Genomic DNA, 14,675 nt, shown 5'->3' on the forward strand with positions numbered 1-14,675 from the left:
GGCCCTGTGTGGTGAAGAAGTCTTGTTTGAACCTGTGCATGAAGATGTTGGCATATTGAGGTGCGAATTTGGTCCCCATGGCTGTTCCATGTGTCTGGATGAAGAACTGGTTGTTGAAGGTGAAGACATTGTGGTCCAGGATGAAGCGGATGAGTTGTAAAATTGCATCTGGAAACTGGCAGTTGACGGCGTTGAGTACTGAGGCCGTTGCAGCAATGCCATCATCGTGGGGGATGCTGGTGTAGAGTGCTGAGACATCCATTGTGACGAGGAGTGCTCCTGGTTCAATTGCTCCATGTGCGTTGAGTTTCTGTCGGAAGTCCGTAGTGTCGCGACAAAAGCTGGGGGCTCTTTGTACAATGGGTTTCAAGATGCCCTCGACATAGCCGGAGAGGTTCTCGCACAGGGTCCCATTGCCCCATACGATGGGACGGCCGGGTGTGTTTGCCTTGTGTATCTTTGGGAGGCAGTAGAAATCTCCAACGCGGGGAGTACGTGGGATGAGAGCACGGAGGGTGCTTTGAAGGTCCGGATCAAAGGTCTTGATCAGTCTGTTGAGTTGACGGGTGTGTTCTTTGGTCGGATCTGTGGGTAACTGTCTGTAGTGTTCCTCGTTGTTCAGTTGTCGGTACACTTCTTTGCAGTCATCTGTTCTGTTCAGTATGACGATGGCCCCTCCTTTGTCTGCTGGTTTGATGACAATGTTGCGGTTGGTCTTGAGAGTGCGGATGGCGTTGCGTTGTGCTTGGGTGATGTTCGGTGCTGTCTTTTGAGTGCGGCTGATGAATTTGGTGTTGACGCACCTCCTGATGGCTTGGGCATACATGTCAAGTCGAGGGCAGCGGCCTTCCAGAGGAGTCCAATTCGACTCTTTCCTCTTCGGATGCACTGCGGATCTCTCTGTCGGCTGTTCCGGTTCATTGGCTGTCTCATTGTGATCGCTGTTGGCCTCTTGGGGTTGATGGAAGAACTCCCGCAGCCTCATTCGCCTGATGAATTCCTCTGTGTCTGCTGCAAGACTGATGGGGTCTATTTTGGTGGTAGGGCAAAAGTTGAGCCCTCGGCTGAGAACTTCGATTTCATCTGGCTGAAGTGTGTAGTCCGATAAGTTGACAATGGACTTTCCTGCAGTGGTACTGTTTTCTACTGTGGTACCGGGGGAGGCTTGGTTGCTGCTGGTGGTGATGCCGAGTTTCTCAAGTTTCCTGTTCTTGGTGTGCATGTAGATGGTGTAGTTCCTTTGTCTCATCTGCTTGGCAGAGTTTTGCAGCTGGTCTGCGTCCTGAACGCAAGTTGAGAATATGGATTCGATCTTGGTTTCCAGGCTGCAGCGTTTGCTGTAGAGTTGGTGTATGAGGTGGTTGAGGAGTGCGAGAGAGGTGCGACGGCAAAATCTCTCAGCGTAGTCTGCGTTATAGGTTGACCTGAATGGGTTCGTGATCCATAGTACTTTTGGTATATTGTCTGCTTTCTTGCACGTTTATAGAAACTTGATGTCTGTGTCGATATGCGCGATCTTCTTGGAGATCCTCTCGACTTGGAGCCGGCAGTTTGCGGTGTCGATGGTAGTCATGATGTGGAGATGCCGGCGTTGGACTGGGGTGAACACAGTAAGAGTTTTAACAACACCAGATTAAAGTCCAACAGGTTTATTTGGTAGCAAATACCATTAGCTTTCGGAGTGCTGCTCCTTCGTCAGGTGGAATGGAAATGTGCTCTCAAACAGGGCACAGAGACACAAAATCAAGTGACAGAATACTGATTAGAATTCGAATCCCTACAGCCAACCAGATCTTAAAGATACAGACAATGTGTGTGGAGGGAGCATTAAGCACAGGTTAAAGAGATGTGTATTGTCTCCAGACAGGACAGCCTGCAAGTCCAAGAGGCAAACTGTGGGGGTTACTGATAATGTGACATAAATCCAACATCCCGGTTTAGGCCGTCCTCATGTGTGCGGAACTTGGCTATCAGTTTCTGCTCAGCGACTCTGCGCTGTCGTGTGTCATGAAGGCCGCCTTGGAGAACGCTTACCTGAAGATCAGAGGCTGAATGCCCGTGACGGCTGAAGTGCTCCCCCACAGGAAGAGAACAGTCTTGCCTGGTGATTGTCGAGCGGTGTTCATTCATCCATTGTCATAGCGTCTGCATGGTTTCCCCAATGTACCACATCCTTTCCTGCAAGGTATCACGTAGACAACGTTGGCCGAGTTGCAAGAGTAGGTACCGTGTACCTGGTAGATGGTGTCCTCACGTGAGATGATGGCATCCGTGTCGATGACCCGGCATGTCTTACAGAGGTTGCTGTGGCAGGGTTGTGTGGTGTCGTGGTCACTGTTCTCCTGAAGGCTGGGTAGTTTGCTGCGGACAATGGTCTGTTTGAGGTTGCGCGGTTGTTTGAAGGCAAGAAGTGGGAGTGTGGGGATGGCCTTGGCGAGATGTTCGTCTTCATCAATGACATGCTGAAGGCTCCGGAGGAGATGCCGTAGCTTCTCCGCTCCGGGGAAGTATTGGATGACGAAGGGTAATCTGTCCACCGTGTCCCGTGTTTGTCTTCTGAGGAGGTCAGTGCGGTTTTTCGCTGTGGCGCGTCGGAACTGTTGATCGATGAGTCGAGCGCCATATCCTGTTCTTATGAGGGCATCTGCAACATTGAGGGCATCACAAGACCAACTGCAATATTGTCATCGAATCAGCAGACAAAGGAGGGGCCATCGTCATATTGAACAGAACGGATTACTGCAAAGAAGTGTACCGACAACTAAACAACGAGGAACACTACAGACAGTTACCCGCAGATCCGACCAAAGAACACACCCGTCAACTCAACATTCTGATCAAGACTTTTGATCCGGACCTTCAAAGCACCCTCCGTGCTCTCATCTCCCCGCGTTGGAGATTTCTACTGCCTCCCAAAGACACACAAGGCAAACACACCCGGCCGTCCCATCGTATGGGGCAATGGGACCCTGTGCGAGAACCTCTCCGGCTATGTCGAGGGCATCTTGAAACCCATTGTACAAAGAGCCCCCAGCTTTTGTCGCGACACTATGGACTTCCTACAGAAACTCAATGCACATGGAGCAGTTGAACCAGGAGCGCTCCTCGTCACAATGGATGTCTCGACACTCTACACCAGCGTCCCCCATGATGATGGCATTGCTGCAACTGCTTCAGTACTCAATGCCGTCAACTGCCAGTTTCCAGATGCAATTTTACAACTCATCCGCTTCATACTGGACCACAATGTCTTCACCTTCAACAATCAGTTCTTCATCCAGACACATGGAACAGCCATGGGGACCAAATTCGCACCTCAATATGCCAACATCTTCATGCACAGGTTCAAACAAGACTTCTTCACCACACAGGACCGTCAACTGATGTTATACACTAGATACATCGATGTCATTTTCTTCCTTTGGAGTCATGGTGAGCAATCACTGAAACAACTATATGATGACATCAACAAGTTCCATCCCACCATCAGACTCACCATGGACTACTCTCCGGAATCGGTTGCATTCTTGGACACATGCACCTCCATTAAGGACGGTCACCTCAGCACCTCACTGTACCACAAGCCCACGGGTAACCTCACGATGCTCCACTTCTCCAGCTTCCACCCGAAACACGTTAAAGAAGCCATCCCCTACGGACAAGCCCTCCGTATACACAGGATCTGCTCGGATGAGGAGGATCGCAACAGAACCTCCAGAAGCTGAAAGGTGCCCTCATAAGAACAGGATATGGCGCTCGACTCATCGATCAACAGTTCCGACGCGCCACAGCGAAAAACCGCACCGACCTCCTCAGAAGACAAACACGGGACACGGTGGACAAAGTACCCTTTGTCGTCCAGTACTTCCCCGGAGCGGAGAAGCTACGGCATCTCCTCCGGAGTCTTCAGCATGTCATTGATGAAGACGAACATCTCGCCAAGGCCATCCCCACACCCCCACTTCTTGCCTTCAAACAACCGCGCAACCTCAAACAGACCATTGTCCGCAGCAAACTACCCAGCCTTCAGGAGAATAGTGACCACAACACCACACAACCCTGCCACAGCAACCTCTGCAAGACGTGCCGGATCATCAACACGGATGCCATCATCTCACACGAGAACACCATCTACCAGGTACACGGTACCTACTCTTGCAACTCGGCCAACATTGTCTACCTGATACGCTGCAGGAAAGGATGCCCCGAGGCATGGTACATTGGGGAAACCATGCAGACGCTACGACAACGGATGAATGAACACCGCTCGACAATCACCAGGCAAGACTGTTCTCTTCCTGTGGGGGAGCACTTCAGCAGTCACAGGCATTCAGCCTCTGATCTTCAGGTAAGCGGTCTCCAAGGCGGCCTTCACGAGACACGACAGCGCAGAGTTGCTGAGCAGAAACTGATAGCCAAGTTCCGCACACATGAGGACAGCCTGAACCGGGATGTTGGATTTATGTCACATTATCAGTAACCCCCACAGCTTGCCTCCTGGACTTGCAGGCTGTCCTGTCTGGAGACAATACACATCTCTTTAACCTGTGAATCATAGAATCATAGAAACCCTACAGTACAGAAAGAGGCCATTCGGCCCATCGAGTCTGCACCGACCACAAACCCACCCAGGTCCTCCCCCCATATCCCTACATATTTACCCACTAATCCCTCTAACCTACACATCGCACAACACTAAGGGCAATTTTTTTTTAGCATGGCCAATCAACCTAACCCGCACATCTTTGGACTGTGGGAGGAAACCGGAGCACCCGGAGGAAACCCACGCAGACACGAGGAGAATGTGCAAACTCCACACAGACAGTGACCCAAGCCGGGAATCGAACCCAGGTCCCTGGAGCTGTGAAGCAGCAGTGCTAACCACTGTGCTACCGTGCCGCCCTGTGCTTAGTGCTCCCTCCACCCACATTGTCTGTATCTTTAAGATCTGGTTGGCTGTAGGGATTCGCATTCTAATCAGTATTCTGTAACTTGATTTTTGTGTCTCTGTGCCCTGTTTGAGAGCACATTTCCACTCCATCTGACGAAGGAGCAGCGCTCCGAAAGCTAATGGTATTTGCTTCCAAATAAACCTGTTGGACTTTAACCTGGTGTTGTTAAAACTCTTACTGTCTAGCAAATGAGCCAGAGGGGACATCGACAGCTATCTCTTTCTTTCTCTTTCTCGAAATTCATTCTAAATTTCTAAATTCAAACAAAGATAAAATATTCTCACAACAATTCGACAAATACAAGGTCATGATTGGATTGACAAAGTTGTCAATATGCTTCAATGTTAGCGTTGACCATAATCTTAATAATCAGAGTTGAATAGGTGTGAATGATTTACAATTGCTACACATGTTGTTGTGCCATTATTTTCCTTCTTTCATGGGACCCAAGCATCTTGGATCTGAACTGATTTCAGGCATAACTTCTGTTGGAGTAACTGTTGGTACTCTACTGGTATCCCAATAATCCAAATTATTGGACTTGTTTGAATCTACCCAACTTTTTGTTTCTTTGTGAACCTCTGAAGGTAAAATATGACCCAAATGTACAGACCTAACCTTTCTACTACCAAGCACCTTGACCAAATATATGTAAGGACCCATATTTTCAGAACTCTTCCTGGTACCGACTTCAACCATTTCTGATGGTGATCTTTCACCTTAAACTTCTGGTTAAATTTCAGACTTCTTTCGCTCACTATATCCCATATCATGACTCTTTCTCTGCCTGGATTGTTTCCGCTCTCCTGACTGTGCTCAGCACAGCTTCAGCAATGAAAACATTGTTTTAAGCTGCCTTCTTGAGAAATAATTCAGCTGGTGATCTGCTGATAGTAGTGATATGAGTTAAGATAAATAAACAGAAAAATCATTAGCTTGTGGTTCAATCATAGCTGACGTTTCTTCCAATTTGCATCTAGCATTTTTTAACAGGTGGCACGGTGGCACGGTGGCACAGTGGTTAGCACTGCTGCCTCACAGTGCCAGGGACCCAGGTTCGATTCCTGGCTTGGGTCACTGTCTGTGTGGAGTTTGTACATTCTCCCCATGTCTGGTCTGGCTTTGACAAAGAATTATCTGGATTTGAAACATCAGCTCTTTTCTCTCCATTGCTGATGCTGCCAAACCTGCTGAGATTTTCCAGCATTTTCTCTTTTGGTTTCAGATTCCAGCATCCGCAGTAATTTGCTTTTACTCTCTGTGTCTGCATGGGCTTCCTCCGGGCGCTCCGGTTTCCTCCAAAGAAGTGCGGGTTAGGTAGATTGGCCATGCTAAATTGCCCCTTAGTGTCAGGGGTAAATGCATGGGGATAGGGCCTGGGTGGGATTGTGGTCGGTGCAGACTTGTTGGGCCGAAAGGCCTCCTTCTGCACTATAGGATTCTATGATTTTATGAACATCTGTAACAATTTGTACAATCGAAGCGGGATGAGACAGTGGGACTCTAGTCTGTTTTACCCCAGTTGTTCTCATGAATTTTACAAACTTGTCTGAACAAAACCGAGGTCCATTGTCAGGCACTATTTCGGCGGGCAAACAAATTATACAAGATATCTCAAGTTTTGCTAGTTGTTCGATAATTGGAAACCCCACAACCCACTCCAAACAGCTATCTATCTCAATGAATAGCTGTTGCCCTTCAAATTCAGCAAGATCCACGTGCAGCCTCTGCTGCACTCTAATTGTCCGTTTCCATGGTTGCACAGGTACCGATGGCAGCTTCTTTTGCACTGACTGACATACTCAACACAGTTTCATTGTCTCTTCTATGTCCTTATCTAACCCTGGTCATCAAAGATAGCTTCGTGCTAGACTCTTTGTCAAGTTCATCCCAACGTGTTGATCATGAAGATCACATAGCAACTGCAATCTGTACCTTTCAGGAATTACCACGCTGGTGCTCTACATGACACCACTTTTATCAACTGACAATTCATTCCTACACAAAACATTGGCCTCATTTCTAAATCCAGTATCTGTGTTGGCCACCCATTTGCGATTTAATCATACACCCTTGTGAGTGTACCTGTCAGTTCTACCAAGGTCATCTGCTGTGACTGGCAACTTATCTATGCGCAAAAAGGAAAGTGCATCATCCTGTAATATCCTAAATATGTCAAGGTTTGTGAGTTTCAAACAAAGAGAAAATGATGTGGGCCAGGATTCTCCCAAAAAAAACTAAATGTCCAACAAGTGGGAAAATGGGAGAATTTCCTGCCTCAGAGATTCACGCTGGAAAGTGGGGGGTGGGACCTCATCCCGCTGAAGAGGCCAGCAGCATAGTGCTGAGCAGGCCACTGCGCATGCGCCGATCTGTCAGTGGGGAGATGGGCACATGCGCACTGCCCCCCACCACCGCCCGCCCCCGCCTTTGCTGGCCTGGCCTCCTGATCGCTAGCTTCCCAATTGTTTCTTAATCCCCGATTGCCAGCCTACCTGACCCTTCCCCCGATCACTGCTGGCCTACCAGATTCCTCTCCCCCGCCCAGGCCAACCCCAATCGCAGCCCCCAATGGCCACCCATGATCTCCTCCTCCATGGCCAGCCCTGATCCCCCCGATGGCCAACCCCGATGGCCAGCCCAGTCCCTCCCCCTCTGATCCCATCGCAGGTTCCCGGTGCCCGGTGGCCAGTGCCAGGGTGCCCAGTGGCCAATGCCAGCATGTCCAGTGGGCAATGCCAGGGTGCCAGGCTGGAACTGCCAGACTGGCACTGCCCAAGGGGCAGCCCTCTGCCCTTAACCACCGGGGGGGGCCTCGATGGCCTCTGTCCAGTGCCCTTGTAGCACCTTGGCACCCATCAAGCATAGGGCAGAGCCAAGGGGGCGGGGCCTATGGGGGTGGGACCTAATGGGGCAGAGCCTCTGGGAGGATGATTTATGGGGGTGAGTGTCCCACTGCCACTCTGCAGGCAGGATCGGTGGGGGAGCAGGGAGACCAGCGATCGGGGCAGGCTGTATGGGTGGGGGGGAATCAGCCTGGTGGGGTTGGAACTGTACGGGGGGGGGGGGGGGGGTGGCGGGACTGCGCGGGGTGGGGTTGTGGTCGGCACTGTTGGGGGGGTGGGGGTGCAGGCTAGGACGGGGTGTTCGCGACGGTCCTGGGAATGCTCGGGGGGCCAGCGATCAGTCTGTGGGGGGGTGGTGGGCCAGCTATGCATGGATTGCAGGGCTGGCCTGCAACCGGGATGCCAATAGACAGGGGCACTGCACACGCGCCAATCTCAGCACTGGCAGATGGCTGCACGCTCAGGAGCCCACTTAGCGCGATGCTACTGGCCTCTCTGGCAGGAATAGGTTCCACCCACTGATTTATAATGATGTACGCGCTTGTGACACCGAGTGTGGGAGATTCTTCTCCGAACTCCCACTGAAAAAACCAACGTGAATTACTCCAGTTTTCACACTACTTCAACACTTCCAATTTTTTTTCGGAGAATTCTGGCCATAATCTAACTCAAGTTACAAATAGGCATTTGTCAGATCTAACTTTGAAAGAATCTGGTCTCCCGACAACATTGTGAACATATCCTCCATATTTTACAAAGTATCGGGTGGTTACATTCTAGTACCTGGTTTACGATTACCTTTTAATCCCCACACATCGGTACACTCTCATCTGACTTTGGTACTACCACAATGCGGGTAGCCCAATAATTGTGTTCTACCTTAGAGATAAATGTTCTCCGTCTCAAGTCTTTGCAGTTCTCGCTCTACCTTCCTCCTTAGAGCATTAGGTACTGGATGATGCCTGCAATAAACTGATCTTACTTTCCTTTGAACCCGTATATTTGCATTGTACCCTTGAATCAGTTTGCCTGTTTCACAAAACACCTGCTGCTACCTGTTGGTCACATTGTCTTGCAATGTGAATTTCACTTTGACAGGAGAAAGCTTCTTCCAATTGAACTTGAGTGCTGCAAGCCAGTTTCTTCCTAACAAAGCTGGTTTTTCACCCTTCACCACAATAATAGGAGATTTTGCACATTGCTCACTGTGTGACTGGAACTGACATACTTCCCATTATGGAACTGTTTTCTCCTCTATGACTTGGACTGGCGGTGGTCAACTAAATAACTCTAACTTCTCTTGAGTCACGTTCTGCCATGTCCATGGATAGAGCTGCTTAGCAAGCGATGCTGGAAGTTAACTTTGGCAATGTCAGTAACTCACCGCAACCATGTTCAATTTATAAACTGCAAACAAATCTGTCCAGCAGTGTTCTTTGTTGAAATTTCCAAAATGACAATGAATGGACAGGTTTTTTCAAGGCCATGCTAAACTTTCCAATGTCATTACTGGAAACTGATTTCTTGCTCCAAACTGATAGCTTTCTGCAATCTCCAATGGTTTGGGATTATAATGCTGCTCAAGTTTACACAAAATGTCCGCCACTATCTTTTGCCTTTGCAGTATCGAGCAAACTCCATACCATAGAACCATACCATAGAAACCCTACAGTGCAGAAAGAGGCCATTCGGCCCATTGAGTCTGCACCGACAACAATCCCACCCAGGCCCTATCCCCGCATCCCTACATATTTACCTGCTAATCCCTCTAACCCTCATATTTACCCACTAATCCCTCTAATCTACGCATCCCGGAACACTAAGGGGCAATTTAGCTTGGCCAATCAACCTAACCCGCACATCTTTGGACTGTGGGAGGAAACCGGAGCACCCGGAGGAAACCCACGCAGACACGGGGAGATTGTGCAAACTCCACACAGACAGTGACCCGAGCCGGGAATCGAACCCAGGTCCCTGGAGCTGTGAAGCAGCAGTGCTAACCACTGTGCTACCGTGCCGCCCTAACTCTTAAGCATTTCATCCAATTTTGAGCCTGCGTGCATCAGAAATATCACCCCATCCCTTTCTCCCACTGTTTGAATAATAACTGGATTATTAGGAGCTTCGAGGATATTATTTACAGTGAAAAACATGTCCAGCTGCTGCACAAAAGCACAAAAGACTCTCAGTCATGGCTGTCTCCTCCTAGTTGCCCAATAATACGTATTGGTGAAGCCATCTTCAAAAGTCAGACAACCCACATGTACAAGCAGCTTTTGGATTCCTTTCAAGCCTATTTCACAGCAAATGAAAGCTCATAGTTTCTTTGCCAGTTTACTGAAAGCTTCTCTCAGCTATATTTGGGAGTCCTAACCTGTCAGTGCCAACCTGAGCCAAGGGGCAGTGCCAGGGAGCAGTGTCAGGGGGCAGTGCTGGGCGAGCCCTTACGGGAGCCCCATAGAGAGATTTCCAGTTTTGTTTGACGGGAAGAAGAGTGGGCAGTGAGGGGGGAACTTGCAGGCACAGGGTGGGGGAACGGACAGTGAGAAGGGAACACCGGCAGTACTTGCACAGTGGTGGTGGGAGCTTTCGATACCTCTGTGGTGGGGAGGCTGGGGGAGCGAGGGGAGGGTGGAGCCCCACTTCACTGCTGATAGGGGCACCCTTTAAACATGGCACCTTGATCTCTGTGGTGTATGTTGAAATAAGTGAACTGAATATGTGGAGCCTGCCTTGCTACATCAATCAGGCTCAGCCCCACCACATGTGACAGCATAAACCCCGACCACACGTTTTCTTTACTCAGAGAGGCTCAAGGTCTGGGGTGAAAACTGGGCTGGGCAGCTGGAGGGCTTTTTCTCTTCATTTTGATAAGTGGGAGACAAAGCAAGTCTCACTTTACACCCAAGGCGTAAACAATAAACTTTAACGTAAGTTGAACATTCAACTTATTACTTATTCTATCTTTTGTATTAATTTAAGAGTGTGCTCAGTTATACAATGCAATGAAAGATTTGTTCATCAACTGAAAATAGTTCACTTTGTAATATAATCACTTCATAAAATCCCTACAATGCAGAAAGAGACCATTCAGCCCATCAAACCTGTACTGACAGCAATCCCACCCAGGCCCTATCCTCATAATCCCACGTATTTACCCTGCTAGTCCCCAGACACTAAGAGGCAATTTAACATAGCCAATCCACCTAACCCGCACATCTTTGGACTGTAGGAGGAAATCAGAGCACCCGGAGAAAACCCCTGCAGACATGGGGAGAATGTGCAAACTCCACACAGACGGTGACCCAGGACCGGAATTGAACCCGGGTCCCTGGTGCTGTGAGGCAGCAGTGCTAACCACTGTGCTACCGTGCTGCCCACATAAGTACGGTGGATATTCCCCTCGTGAGTAGGATATTGTCTAACATCAGATGTGGTATTATTTAAATGATGTTCTTCATCTGAGATGTTGATGTCAGAATTGGATTCCATCATTATTAGTGGCATTTTTAGTCTTTGAAGAATGACGCATTTTGTGTGATAATTTGATAATTTGCGAACTGCGCTTAGCAGGGATCATTGATCATTTTGTGTTGGTCACAACAAATGGCTGGTTGTCATGAGGGGTTGTTTGCTTTCCAACATGACCATCACGTTTCATAAGCACTTTATCTCCTGACCTTAGTGGTGCAGCTCTCAATTTCATATTTTGCTCTGTACTTACTCTCATTCAATCCTTTTGTTATTGATCACACTTGCATACATGTTGATCAATAGCTCTGTGGGGTAGCTCAGGAAGATGTTTGTGCATAGGACGTACAAAGCTGAAAATAGCTGAAATCTCTCCTATAGTTGAGTGAGGAATTGCTCTGTAATTGTGAAGGAAGCATTCCAGCTCTTGCTTCCCTGACTCGGTCTCAGCTGCAGCTGTACCAATCAGTCTTTTCAAGGTATGCATAAATCTCTCGACTTTTCCATTAGCACTTGGCCAATGGGGTGTGAAATTTCAATGGGCGAAACCTAGATAGTTCGCTAATTTACTGAATCATCGCTGTTGAATGGGGGTCCACTGTTACTTATCACAGTTTGAGGGATCCCAAACAAGGAAGGAATCTGGTCAAGCTTCGGGATGACTTTGTTCGTTGAAGTTGATGTAACTTTTTCCATGACTGGAATCTGCAGTGGTCATCAGTGATAACAAGCAGATATTCACCAATGAACACAGCTGCAAAATCAACGCTAACCTCAATCCATGGTCTTGGAGGTAGTTCAGACATCTTGAGAGGATTATGAAGATTTGTCCTTATGGTTGCTTGACATGGCAAATACTAACTAATTTTATGCTCTAACATGTGGTCAATTCCTGGGAACAATACCTTTTCCTTAAAGAGCTCTCTGGTTTTAATAACTCCCTAATGACCATCATGTGCCTATATCGACATCACATTCCCTCAAGGAGTGTGGAATGACAATACAGTTGTTGCATAATACAAGAACAGGTGTGGTTGTAATGGTGATCTGACTTTGTACATTGTAAAGCACTTTCAATGTTTGAGTGATTTTGTTAGTAGATGCTCTCTCAATCACATCTTTCCAGCTTCATGATTCCATTGCTATCATACAGTTACAATGCATCATCTTGTTTTAGCTTTAGCAACTTTGGCACTGCAGCTAGGCTTACAGAGTAAGATGTTGTTTGGCAATCTATCCTTCACAACTAGTAGAATTGACTGTTGTGAGCTAATGTCCTAAAGGATAGTTTGCTGGTTTGAGCTTGCCTGTTTGATACTAAACATGGAACTCGTACTCTTGTTGTTTGAGTATCTAACACTCTATTTGAGGAAATGGTTTGCTATATAAATTGTTGAACAGAATTACTTGCCGTTTATGATCAGTAATGACTTCAAACTTACAAATGGAGATGAAAATGTAAGATACCCCATAAGATAGAGAGCGCTTCTCTATCTGTTTGAGAATAAGTTTGCTCTACGGGTGTTAGCAATTGGCTTGCCATCGCAACAATTGATGGGTTTCCTACCTTGTCTATTTGTTTGAGAAGTGCTTCTCAGCCAACTGAGCTTGCATCCATAACTTGTTTTTCTCAGGGTCAAAATTGCTGACAACTGTTTGATCTGATGTACAGCTTGGTTATGAGATTTAATTCACTCCCACTTGATGTTGCTTTTGTCAGATCGCGTTGTGTAGCGAGGTCTGGAATGAAGTATGTATGTAGAATACACGATAAGTCTGAGCAGAATCCAGACTTCCAAAATGTTTGTAGGATTTGCAGTAATTGAATTGGCTTCAACTCTCCATGAAAATTGATACTCCTTCACCGCTGAGCACATGACCAAAGAATTTGATTCTGCTTTCATTGAACAAGCACTTGTCCTTATTTGAGGTGAGGTTATGTTCTCTGACAGCCTGTACTTCATTTCCTCCAAGTTCACTTTCAGAGAGAGTGTAGATGAGAATGTCAGCACTGATGTTCAGCCTGCCTTCAAGACTGAATCATGTGCTGAAATACTACAGCTGCTGAACAACCTCCAAAGCTGAATCTCTTGTACTAAAACAGTCCAATGTGTATGGAGAATTCTGCAAGAAACCTCAATTCTTCTGCAAGCTTGATTTGATGGTATCCTGCATTGAGGTCCATCTTAGCAAAGTGTTAACACCATTTGCTTTCTCTATGATATCGATTGTCGATGTCAAGTGTCTTCCTTGTTTTATTGCTTGGTTTGGTAACCGCATATCAGCACAAATTCTAATCTGGTTCTCGCTCTTGGGTTTCTTGACAACTTGTATGGTTGAGACTGAAGAGGTAGGCTCATCCGCAATTTTTTCAATAATGTCAATGTCAAATAGATGCCGAACCTCTGTCTCAGTCTCCCATCTAGCATGAACTGAAACTTGCCATCACTGGGGACCCATTATGGTCAGACCGCAACTTGTATGTAACACCTTTCAGTTTGCCGATACCCATGAAGCAGTCAGCGCACATTCAATAATGTTGTTGTTATGCGTAGAAATCCTGTATATGGTGGCAATCATATGCAGATCTGTTACTGTGTGGAGAATGTCACATTCTCCAGATAGGACATGAAGTACAGTTTTGTTCTTTTTTTTAATGAGATCAGTGTTTCAAAGGCCGTGATAATTTTCAATTATTCATCGTTGTTGAAAGGGAAAATTCTCATACTCTCTGGTTTGAAGAGATTGGGGCAATTCTGAAGCTACTTGTATCTTTTGTCTCCCATGTAATAGATGCTCCTGCATCTCTGAGAGCACCTACATCCAAAGAGCCAATGGTCATTGTCATACTTGGCTGCTTATTGTGAATGAAGGAGAGCACCAAAGTATGTTCAGGTTCAGCCATCTTCACCTTGGCTACATTCTCTCGCTTTTTTGCTGTGGTACACATACATTGCATCCTTCCTTTGCTGATGAATGACAAATGTGAGCAAAATGGTTGGGTTTTCCACAGACCTTACACTGTTTACCAATAGCGGGACACTCTGCCTAGTGTTGGTAGGCACCACCACAGTGGAAGCATTGTTTGAACTAACTTTATTAGCAAGATTGTTGTTGTTGCTTTGTAGTTGGTTTCCTGGCACGCTAATGATGAACAGTGTTTTCAGTTGAGCTTGGAGTACAATGCCTCAACTTCTGGATTCTGAGAGTGATAATGATCTAGTTAACTCCATCAGTAAATAAATATGCTGCCTTCTCAGCAGAGGATGCAAAACCCTCCATTATCCTCATTGCCAGAATGCAGTTCTTAGGACTAGAAACAGCCAGAATTAAAAGTGCATGAACAACATGCACAATGGGATTCTCCGGCTGTTCATGCCAGCATGATTCCCTGGTCCTGTTGCAG

The sequence above is a fragment of the Mustelus asterias genome, chromosome 6 (assembly GCF_964213995.1).
Source record: "Mustelus asterias chromosome 6, sMusAst1.hap1.1, whole genome shotgun sequence".
Lineage (NCBI taxonomy): Eukaryota > Metazoa > Chordata > Chondrichthyes > Carcharhiniformes > Triakidae > Mustelus > Mustelus asterias.